The sequence below is a fragment of the Malania oleifera genome, chromosome 1 (genome assembly GCF_029873635.1).
Source record: "Malania oleifera isolate guangnan ecotype guangnan chromosome 1, ASM2987363v1, whole genome shotgun sequence".
In the NCBI taxonomy this organism is placed as follows: Eukaryota; Viridiplantae; Streptophyta; class Magnoliopsida; order Santalales; family Ximeniaceae; genus Malania; species Malania oleifera.
In genome coordinates, this window is record NC_080417.1 from 91080261 (window position 1) to 91089865 (window position 9605).

General features: G+C 37.4%; 1 non-coding gene across 1 annotated transcript; it reads right to left on the reverse strand.

Moving 5' to 3' along the window:
* Positions 1-938: 938 nt before the first annotated feature.
* TRNAI-AAU (transfer RNA isoleucine (anticodon AAU)) lies at positions 939-1012 on the reverse strand. The gene has a single exon. It is a non-coding gene; the product is annotated as a tRNA-Ile (tRNA).
* Positions 1013-9605: the final 8593 nt, after the last annotated feature.

Here is a 9605-nt window from a genome sequence, read left to right on the forward strand (position 1 = left end):
TTTTTTACATCTACTCACACCACCGATATGTTTTTGTGAAAATTTTCATAAAATGCTCTGCAATTCTTTTATTGGAATTATAGAAAGAACTTTTTGTGTTTTTTTTAATCCCAAAAAGCAAAAAATAGATCCCCAGCTTCTTTTTGAAAGCATAGATTTGGAAGTCTTGAGTTTTAATTTGTAAAAATTTAAATAAAATTTAGTATATTTTTATTGTACTTAGCTTAAATTTGTACATATTTAAATGTATAAAGTCAAGCTAAATAATTTGTACATATTTAAATGTCTAATGTTTAAATTTTAGACATAAATTCAAAAGTATATTTAGATAAATAATTTACAAAATTAGACTAAATTTTTTCAATTGAAATAATATCTCAAAAGGGCAATATATATTTGCCAAAAAATAAAAAAATCTTTTGATAGTAAACTCCAATTAAAAAAATAAATAAATGACATTCCTAAAATGTCTCACATGCAAACCCCTATACATTTATTGATTCATAATCATTTTTTGAAAAAGGTAATGTAAAATTATTTAATTATTTATAACCTTCACATTTCAAAGCAAATCTCGCCGGATGAACCATCGAGATTTGCTACATGTCTAAAATTGTCTTATTTATGCATAATAAATCTCGCTACTAGAAGTAGCGAGATTTAACAAATATTGCTACTTGAAGTAACGAGAATACGTTAAGGTTATTTTGAAAATTTTTTTTTTTTTAAAATATTATTTTATATATATATATTTTTTAAAAAGGATATATTGGAAAAAAAAACTCCTCCGCAGGCCAGCCTAGTGCAGATCAAGCATAAGACATTTAAAATTTTTAAATTGACAATTAACTTAAGGAGGTGCCTAACCAGCAAATAAATATACATGCGAGATTAAAGCCACGCGCACGAAAGTCCATGAAAGGAGCAAAACATTCTTTTGGCCCATGCAGGTCTCGAACCTGCGACCTTCGCGTTATTAGCACGACGCTCTAACCAACTGAGCTAATAGGCCAGATGCTGTCTTCATTTTCAAGTAAAATAAAAAACAAAAGAGCAGGAGGAGATGCGCAGTCTCACGGGGAGCGAGTTAACTGCTCTCATGGTCGCGGGCATCAGTGTCCTCGGAAATGACGCTTTCATCTCTGCCTCTCAGAGAAGGTAATCTTTTCCTTCACTCCGAGCTTCAGTTTATATGATGCTTCAAATAGTTCCATTTTATTTATTTATTTCACTGAACTTATCTGTATTCTGTACTATGAGGACAATGTGGGTGTCCTGTGGTTCTTGATGCTGATTATTATTGTGTTATCTAACTGTTTGGGCTGCTATTGAAATGCATTTTTACTCTTCGATTAGTTGTCACTTTTATAGGAACTCCTGAACCCATTAAATCAAAGCAACAGATAGAGCGCTAGGTAATGTTAAGTCAGCCACCAAATACCAAAATGATGTCATTTCAATTACATTCATATCTACTATAAAAATCTCCATCTCAAATTAGACCAGTTAAAATTTCATGGGCAGTTAACTAAGATTGCTTTGGTAATACATATTTCGGACTGCAAATTTGAATTGGAGGCAGACAAATTTAGATGCAGTTTTGTCCAAATTCACCCAATTTCAAATTCAAAAACTCCAGACTTGTATTTTCAATACCACCATTTAGTACTGATCGATCCACATGCGTTTCAAACAAAAGAATAATCGCATATTTCTTCCCTCTCTCTCTCTCTCTCTCTCAAATAACTTTCTTTCACAAAGACATGGACCCAGAGGCATGCTAGAAATGGATTGCTGATATTGCTACACTATTGCTCAGTCAAAGCAACTATAAACATAAGAAGAATACCAGAAGTGCAATTAGAAAAGAGTGTATTTACATTGTATACCGTTTCTTTTGCATTTGACCATCTTGATGAGCCTATTAAGAAAAGCTTGGACTCCTTCAAGGGTGGTAGAGCAACCACCTCACGTTTCTACCATCTTATACTATTTCTTGGTGGCATGTTTTTCAAATTCTTTAGAACACAATATTGTACGAGATTTGATCTTCATTCTAGTCCATTCCATTTAACCATCTAAGTAAAGACAACATTATAGGGAAAGCATGTCGCATACAAATAGAATTTCAAGACAATTGAATGTGGTTCAAAATTTTTATGTTGTAATTGTTAGGACCGGAGGAGCCCATGGGTGGGCTTGATACACATGGATGAACACCAATTTGACCCAAAAACTTAAGCCTATTGGGTCTTAGGTTCAACCATGTATATAAACACCCATCATCCACTCTAATTTTCCAATGTGGAACAAGCTCACAAGTAGAATTCTCAACAATCTCCCCCTCACTTGTGAGTTCCAACTGCTCCCCCTTGAACGGAAATCGTCTCCCTTCGCAGAGTAAGCTCAATTCTCCAACAGTTGCTCAAGTGGGCCTTACCACTGGCGCCTTACGTGCCTTGGATTGCATTCCACGTGCCTCTGAACCAATCCTACCTCCCACGTCTCAATCCTATTCGGATTCATCCCAAGCCTAGATCATCCTTATTGGCCTTAGTCACACACTTGGTCCTCCAACTGTTAGCACGTCAGGAGAATTAGTTTTACATCTCGACTTTTATGATATCGCTGACACAGAGTTACGAACCGTCAGCTCTAATACCACTTGTTAAGACCGGAGGAGCCTATGGGTGGGCTTGATTCACATGGGTGAACACCAACTTGACCCAAAAGGGTAAGTCTATTGGGTCGTGGGTCCAACCATGTATATAAGCACCCATCATCTACTCTACTTTTCCAATGTGAAATAAGCTCACAAGTGGAATTCTGAACAGTAATCAGAATTTTAAGGTAGTTCAATGGATATACTTTTGAAGCTATTGAATAGAATTTCTTGATCCATTTCAACAATGACAAACAGGATAATTCTATATGATGCATGCATACAAAAGGAAATGTCTAGAAGTAGAAAAAGACAACTTAGTAATAGAATCAAAGTTGTAATGCAAGGTTATGAACTTATGCAGTTAAAGTTGTTTTAATTATAGACTTAAAAAGAAAGAAATGGGGGCAAAAAAACCAGGAGAACAATAAAGCTGTCATTAGGCCTCTCTTATGAGATGACAACATATGAGACACAGCCGCACAGATTGCTAGAAAAAACATTTGGCTGTGATAGATACTTTAAACAAATTTCTTACCAATGTCGTAAAAGATTAAGAATTTGTAAATAAAAATAGCTGAAATATCCAATTTTATTCTAGGTGTTGAGAGGAGAAAAAATGAGCGCTCGAAAGGGCAGAAACAAGAAAATACTAGATTAGCTTTGGCAACTTCACAGTTTCATCCATTTATAAAGACCATTTGACAGCCTCTATAAACTTACTATTCTTTCAAAGAGCATCAATAAGATTTATTTAGGTTTCTCTATGAGGTTCAATCCTACTTGCTCTCATTTCCTTAATGAAGACCATATTCCTTCAATTCTGTTGACACCCCTGCAACTTCATCAATCCATATCTCATCTCCATAAATATTGATCATAATGTTGAATGTATAGCGGTCAGAAGCACACCATGATTCCTTCATCCTTTGTAAAACACTTAACCTCTCTATTTAGCCTTTTTTTTTCACCTACAAAGCCACCATGCAATTGTAGGTTTAAGGGAAATCATAAAGCCATTGAATTCCATTTACTGAATAGTTGAAGACATGTTTTTATAGTCTCTGTTTTTCGGGAGCTATTGTAATATTGTAATTTGTAGAAGTTCACTATTTGCTCTTCTAGAAAATAGGCCACAAGATTACACGAAAAAAATAATCCAAAGTTTAGAATTGAAAGTAACAACAAAAGACCCCCAACTCTTCAATTTTAAAGCTTCTTAATCTCTATCCTTGGAATGTCAGTCGACCTACCCACTTACCATATTTCAGCTAAGCAGGGCAAAGAAATCAAGCCCAACTACACAAAACCCACAATGTTGTACAACATTGAGGATTCTAATTTGAAATTGGAAGAACTAAGGTGTTGGTGATGGGGGAATCTTTGTAGGGGCTTGATACACATGGATGAGCACCAAATTGACCTAAAAGCCTAAGTTATTGGGTATTGGGCCCAACTATGTATATAAGTACCCATCCTTTATTTTTTCAATGTAGTACAAGCTCACAAGTGGATTTCTTAACAATTTCCCTCTCACTGTGAGTTCCAACCACTTCTCCTTAAATGGAAGCATTCTTGATCATTTTGTGTGCCTGAGTCAACCTCTCCCTCCTAAGCATAAATCGTCTCCCTTGTTGGAGTAAGCCCAATTCTTTAATAGTTGCTCAAATAGACTTTACCCCCATACGTTACATGCCTCAAATTGCATCCCATGTACCTCCAAGTCAATCTTACCTCCCACATCCTAACCCTATTCGGATCCATCTACTAGCCTAGATGATCCTTATTGGCCTTGATCACACACTTGGTCCTCCAAGGGTGTCCCCGGGTCATAAGGCTTCCCGCTTTGCGAGGGTAGGGGGTGGGTTATCATAGTGTATGCAGTCTTACCTCTACTTCTATGTAAAGAGGTTGTTTCGTTGGACTCGAACCTATGATCAATTAGTCACAAAGGAGCAATCCTACCGTTGATCCAAAGCAACACATACAGCGATCCCCCCCCCCCCCCAAAAAAAAAAAAACTCCCATCTGAAAATTAATTAAAACTGCACATTGACATTGAAGGCTATAGTTAGAGCAGCATCCAAGTCTCCCATGTAACCACAATTGCGTAGCTCACGCACAAGCAGTTTACTCCTACATTTACAGCTACTTAGCTCCCTCGGGCCTTGGCCATTCAATTTTCCTATCAGATAATCTTGGTTGCAGTTAGCTCCTCCATTCAAGGCTAGTCAATTCTCACAGCAGTTAAGTCCCTCAAATATTCAATTTTCACATTAGATAGTATTTCCTTTTATCATTTCAGTCTCATGTTTATCTCAAACAATTTACACATCCTTTGTGCATTTGTACAACTACTGAATGCTTTTCTATTGTCTTTCAATCTAATTTTTTACATTGTCTCAGAGCCTTGAAGGGGAAATGCCCATGGCTTCCTCAAACATCTCATTTTTTAACACCTCAACCCTAAAAAATTCCATCTGATTCCTCAGTACCAATATTGCTCACCAATCTGAACAGTGACTGATGTTGACAGAACTGGCTACTTACCCTTGCAACCTCAGATTATTCCCATTTTGCAGCGACGGCCATGAAAGGTCCATCAATGGTACCATCATCTGCACTCCTTAATTTTTCACCAACTGGACTGGTGCACCTGTCCTTTAGGCTTTGAGTAGAAATTTCATAACCTAACACTCACAGCAATGAAATCATACCGGAATATATTGTTTGGCAACACAAAAACCAGTTGCCCCTGGTTACTTTCTTCATTTACAGAGCCAATTTCTATCCATGTTGTAGGTTGTTACACAGATTTTTTTGTACAGACCTCCTTGGAGAAAATGTTTTTTTCCCAATCAAGGGCTTGAATTTTGTTAAGGAAATACTAACTCTAGATTATAACCAAGAACAGCACATCCATAGCAGAATGTCTTTGCATTATAAAGTATCTAACTGATAACTTGGCTGCAACAAGGAACCCCAAGATAACAAAATGAATTCTCTTAAGCCGCATGTGTTTGAAGCCTCCAAATATCCCATTTCTTCTAGTAACAGGCTGTTCTTAGAGCCCACAAACTATTCTCAGGCCAGGCATCTCTCACATTGGCAAACGGCTATGCAACAAGAGCATGATATGGTCTTAGCCCACAGTGCCTGAACATTGATGTTCTTTGAGCTTAAAATGGAACAGGCTTAGTTGCAAAGAGCTTTTATCAATGCCTCAGCATCAACTTCTTCAATACTTTCAGTCTGGTTGTTAAACCTGCAACCATATGAGTTTTCTTCGCATTCACGCTCACCAATTACTAGCCTCTGTGACAATTGAATATCAACAATGCCTTTCTCAATGTTGATCTTTTAGAGATTGTGTATAAGCATCAATCACAATATTTCATCAACAACCATCATCCTGCTTTTGTCAGCAAATGATGCAAATCTTCATGCGGTCTGAAACAAGCACTACGCTCTTGGTCACAAATTCAAAGGCTGTCATCTGGAGATGAGTTTCTCCAACTCCTACCCTGATTTATCCCTCTTCATTTGGTCTCATGGCATCTATAATAGTTCTTCTTATTTATGTTTTTGACAGAATTGTTAGTGGCAATTAAACATCCTGACCTAAATCATTTCCTTCAAGATCTTGGCAAGCATCATTATTTCCTTGGCATGGAAGTTTAATGTCACCCTTGTCATCTCTATCTTGCTCAATCTCAAAATAATTGTGATATTCTTAATCGTGTTAAGAAGGTTTAGTGCAAGCCCATTTTTCATCACTTGCACAGGCCAACCCCCATCTTTCCTGTTACAAAAGAGAACCTATGAATGATTTTACTCTATTTTAGATCATCATTGGTGTTCCACTCTATGCCACCCATTACTCGGCATCAGATATTTCCCATGCTGACTCATGTAGTGTCCCACCTTGATCCACTAATTCCATTGGCAAGCCATGAAATGTATCCTCCACTATCTCAAGGGTACAGATGATCCTTGCGAAGAATAATTAAGAAGATTCTTGAGAAGATCCTTGCTGGAGAATAATTAAGAAGAGTAGGGTTAAGTAACTGTTGGGTTTAGTTAGTAGTTTATTATGTGTGCTTAGTATCAATTAGTATGGGATAATGTGTATTTTGGGTTTGTTTGTAATTCATATAGTTTTAGGGGTGTGTGTGTAATTTTATGTGTTTAAGCTTTCTTATAAGTAGTTTGTGAAAGCCATGTTGTAAGTTAGTTGTTGATGAATTTGAATTGAAGTGAATGTGAGTTCCCCCCTGGTATCTTCTCTCTCCTCCCTTACCCTTCCTTCTTCTCTTCTAGAGGAACAAAATGTAATAAGAACAAAAAAGAAAGATGTGCCCCCTTGGGAATCCAAGCATACAGAGGCGGTGAAATTACTCAAAAGAATAGCCATGAAGCTGCCAATTTCTCCATTGCTGTAGAACCTTGATGTTGCCCCTATATCACATAGCTATTGCGTGTTTCTCATAAATATCCTAATCAGTTGCTCCTCTCAAAAATAGCACATGGTCGCATGGTCTAGCACTAAAGCTGGGTACGAGTACGGTGCTCTCTCACTTTTACCACTACTGAAATTGTTTGCTTCAACATCTCCTTCATGAACTTGGGATTTCCCATTCACAACTACATGACAACCACTTCTTTGTTCCACTTTCTTTCAAAGAAAATTATATTAAGATAGATTTCCATTTTGCTTGCAAGAAAGTTGAAGCATGATTTACTTCTCATAAACACTTTGTCCTCCCATCAAGTTGTTGTTGTCGTCTGTTCCATGAGCTTAAGAACAAGCTCACTATAGCCTCTGCTCCATCTTTCCTTTAAGGGGATGTTACAGTAGCATCCAGCTCTCCCACATAACCACAATTGCATGGTTCTTGCATAAGCAATTGGCTCACACATTTACAGCTCCTAAATTCATTGATAATCCATTTCGAGCCCTTGGCAATTCAATGTTTATGTCAGAAAATATTTCCCTTATCATTTCATTTTTGTACTTGTCTCAAAAAAATTCACATCCCTTATGTATATGCACAACTGCTACATGAATGAATTAGAAGGGTCAGTCCATTGTCCTTCAATCTTCTCATTAACCATTATTATGTTCTCAATTAGGAATTGTATTGTTCAATCATTTTAATTCATTAACTGAGATGGGTTTCTCCTACCATACATTGAGTTCCTGTATATACACACTCTCTCTCTATCTCTCTATCTGGACCTCACTCCTTGAAACTCCATAATCGTGCTCTCCAATCTCTGCAATTCCCTTTAATTGAATGGCCACCAATAGCTTAATCAGCGTCATTCCAGGTGCATACTCCCTCTGGGGCTCAATTTGTTATAATTTGAGTTGCTTCTTGTTGATTTGTGAATTTTGTTCATGTTCAATTAAATTTTTGCAGCAATTTCTCTCATCTCTTATTTTTAGTTAGCTTGATTTCATTGAAATAGCAGCAATTTAATTTTTACATTAGCTCAATTCATTTTCCTATGGAATTTGATTGATTTTTGGAAGTTACTTTACTAATATGGGGCATGCGGTGAGAGGTAAATTCCAATTCTATTCTCCTATTTTTGAAAATATGAGAATAGAGTTATGAGAAACTCTATTCCTTTATTTCCTTCTGTTTTATTCTCTCTCACACCCATGCAGTACCATGCCCAGGCACCCAGCTTAATCATGTTAGGACCCTGTGAGCAATAAACAAACACCATAAAATTGAGAGGCACCAGAAATTACGTGGTTCGGTCTAGATTGACCTACGTCCACAGAGCACACCAAAATTCACTATTAAACCGGGAGAAAATACAAACTCTCTCTCTGCACTCTTCCTCACACTCCGTTCTACACACCTCTCTTCTCTATTTATAGATGGCTAGAGGAAATGCAATAAATGGTGATTGAGGAATTACAATAAATCGTATTCAATCAATAGTCACGGATTATAGCTATGCCATGGACGTGTCTCCAGTTCTGCAGATCAAAGCTCACATGCGTCTCCTAGCTCCAGCTACACAACAATCTCCCACTTGGAGACGAAGACACCTCCTCAACCAGTATTAGTATATGAATAAATGATGTGCTCAAATTTGTCTTCAAACATGAAGACCAACTGAAGTTGAACACAACTTCAGCTTCTCTGTAGTCACCACCTTTGTTAATATATCTGTAGGATTCCTGTTACCTTGGATTTTTTAAGTGTCAACACGCCATCCTCTATCAGAGATCTAACGAAGTGATAACACAATCCAATATGTTTAGTTCAGAAATGAAATGTAGAGTTCTTTGCTAGATGTATCACACTCTGACTGTCACTGTACAAAACATTCCTCTCCTGCTTTAATCCAAGATTTGTTAACAAACCCTAAAGCCAAATCATCTCTTTGGTGACTTTTGTCACTGCTACATACTCAGCTTTTGTAGTGGATAGAACAACAATCTTCTGTATCTGTGACATCCAACTAATAGTTGTTATGCCAACAGTGAATATATATATCCGATGGTGCTTCTGCGATGATCAATTTCACCTAAAAAATCAGCATCTACATACCCTTGAATTTTCAAATCGCTTTTGCCGAAACATAAGCACATATCAATAGTGCTACGTAGATATCTCAAAATCCACTTCACTGCTTCCCAGTGAGTCTTCCCTGGATTTGACATATACCTACTGACTACTCTCATTGCTTGGCCAATATCTGGTATGGTACCAACCATAGCATACATGAGACTTCCAACGGCTAAGGCGTATGGTACCTTAGCCATGAAATCTTTTTTTTTTTTCATCTGTCTAGGGAGATTGATCCTTAGAGAGACCATAGTAGTTAGAGGTGCAAGGCGAGCCGAGGCACAAAGGGTCTTTGAAGCCGAGGCACAAGGCGCGAGGAGAAGGCGCGCGCCTCATGAAGGTGAGGCGCACAA